Genomic DNA, 2,883 nt, shown 5'->3' with positions numbered 1-2,883 from the left:
TTGGCTTCACAGTCTAGAGGCACAGGCCCTGTCCTTCTGTCTCCCCAATGCCAGGGTCAAGCACTGTGGCAGACACTAGTTAGCCTTAAAATTCCATGTGGCCTCAATGAATGTGCTACATCTCTAGGGACCTAACCACTAAGCAGGCCAGTCCCATACTCTGAGATAACATCCAGTTCTGCTGGGTTGCTGGCCTGTCCAACTTCGTGCTACAACTATGCTAACAGTACTTCTTTGGTCTTTGTCTTGGGGACCTGTTCTTTGAGTTGACTTGCTCTTGCCAGGACCCCTCCCAGTTAACAGGATTCATCCAATTCTGCCCCTCAGTTTCCATCCCTGGCTCAGTTCCTACTCCTGCAGACAGAAATCCTTTGATGGCTAAGTATCATTGGACCTGGATTCATCATCGTTGAACCCTCCCATGGCAAAAGTGTTTTTCATTGACCTTAAATCTCCCAGTACCCACATTGGACTTCACATTGCCTTGAACTTCACTATCATCACCACACCCTTCAGAATTTGAATTCTATGGCTATGATTAAAAAGAAGACAGATAAGTAAGTATTATCTAGGATGTGGAGAAAAGGGAAACCTTGGTGAAAATGTAAATTAGTACAGTCATCATGGAGAACGGTATGAAGGTTCCTCAAAAAATGAAAAATGGAACTAGCATATGATTTAGCAATCCTACTACTGGGTACATATCTAAAGATAATAAAATCAGTCTGGGTCTGGTGGCTTATGCCTGTAATCCTAGTAGTTTGGGAGGTCAAGTCAGGAGGATCGATCGTTTGAGCCTAGGAGTTTCAAGACCAGCCTGGGCAACATAACAAGACCTCATTTCTACAAAAACATTTAAAAATTAGCTGGGCATGATGGTGTGCACCTGTAGTTCCAGCTACTCAGAAGGCTGAGATGGGGTGACTTCTTGAGCCCAGGAGTTTGAGGCTTCGGTAAGCCATGATCGGACACTGCACTCCAACCTGGGCAACAGAGCAAGACCATGTCTCACTGCTCTTTTGCGCAGCATTTTTCATTATAGACAAGACATGGAATCAACCTTAGTGTCCATCAATGGATGAATGGATAAAGAAAATGTGGTATATACAATAGCATACTATTCATCCTTAGAAAGGAAGAAAACCCCATCATTTGCAGCAATATGGATGAACCCAGAGGATACTGTTAGTGAAGTAAGCCAGGCACAGAAAATGCCACATGATCTCACTTATATGTGAAATCTAAAAAAGTTAAACTCATATAAGTAGAGAGTAGATGGGCAGGGGAGAAGTTGGGGAGATGTTGGTCAAAGGATATAAAGTTTTAGTTAAACAGGAGGAATAAGATCAAGAGATCAATTATACAGCATGGAGACCATAGTTGATAACCATATATTGTATACTTGAAAATCACTAAGAAAGTAACTTTAAGTATTCTTACCACAAAAGAATGTTAGTATGTGAGGTAATGCAAATGTTAATTAACAAAATTTAGTCATTCAACGATGTATACATATATCAAAACATCATGTTGTACACCAAAAAAATACAATTTGTATTTGTCAATTTACAAATTCATTAGTTGCTGGGGGTGGTGGCTCGCACATGTAATCCCTGCACTTTGGGAGGCAGAGGCAAGAGGATTGTGTGAGTCCAGGAGTTTGAGACCAGCCTGGGAAACTTGGCAAGACCTCGTCTCTACAAGAAATCAAAAAATTAGCCAGGTGTGGTGGTGCATGCCTGTGGTTTCAGCTACTTGGAAGTCTGAGGTGGAAGTATCACCTGAGCACTGCAAGCAAGGGCTGTCTATGAGCATGCCACTGCATTCCAACCTGGGTGACAGTGAGACTCTGACTAAAAAAATTTTTTATTAGTTAATTTAAAAAAATACAAAAAAATAATTTGAATTCTACCTCACTGGACTGGATCATCTCTCATAGCTGGCCAGTGTCTCCCATCCATGAGACAGGTTCCTTTCCAGTAAACCCTATCCTGCCACAGTTAATGAGGCCAAGCCCGTTTTCTGCCTTTCTCTCTAGGAATTCTAGGACTCAATAGAGCAGTTAGGGAGAATGTCTTCAAAGTGTGTCAAAGGAAAGCTGCATATCTGCTCTGGCCCTTTGACCATCTGGCTCCTACTTCCAGACTTAAAACCGTCTATAGCTGGACCATGCACACCCTGTAAACCAGTGTTGCACCTCAGCCATAGAAATGCTGCAGTAGAATAATATGGAATCTGAAAGACTTAGATTCAAATCTGGGCTCTACAGTTTATCTGCTGTGTGATACAAACAAGTCACTTGATTCCCTTAAGCTCTCTGAACCTCCTAGTCTATCAAATGGCATATCTACCTTTTTGTGAGTATCCAGGATAGCATCTGATAAGAGGTGTTCAATAGTTGGTAGTTATTTTATTTTATTTTATTTTGATTTGGAGTCTCACTCTGTTATCCAGACTGGAGTGCAGTGGCCGCTCTCGGCCACTGCAGCCTCGACCTGCTGGGCTCCAGCGATCCTTCCGCCTCAGCCTTCCAAGTAGAACTACAGGCGCGCGCTACCACACCTGGCTAATTTTTTGATTTACTGTAGAGATGAGGTCTCGCCAAGTTGCCCAGGCAGGTCTCGAACCCGCGGGCTCAGGCAATTCACTCACCTCAGCCTCCCAAAGCGCAGGATTACAGGCTGAGCCACCAAGCCCGGCTGGTAGTTATTGTTACAGTAATAGGTTTGGTAGCATTTATACCACAAAGAGGTGCATGATCTGAGGAAAGCAGTAGGTCTTCAATAAATGGTTGTTACAAGGACACTAATAAGTATAGGTAGCATTTAAACTACAGTAGTTCCCCTATCCACAGCTTCAGTTATCCATAGTCAACCACAGCCT

The sequence above is a fragment of the Carlito syrichta genome, unplaced genomic scaffold (genome assembly GCF_000164805.1).
Source record: "Carlito syrichta isolate Samal-C Ts95f unplaced genomic scaffold, Tarsius_syrichta-2.0.1 Scaffold303210, whole genome shotgun sequence".
NCBI classification, from domain to species: Eukaryota; Metazoa; Chordata; class Mammalia; order Primates; family Tarsiidae; genus Carlito; species Carlito syrichta.
The sequence above is the reverse complement of the archived record's forward strand: the minus strand, read 5'-3'. Positions refer to the sequence as shown.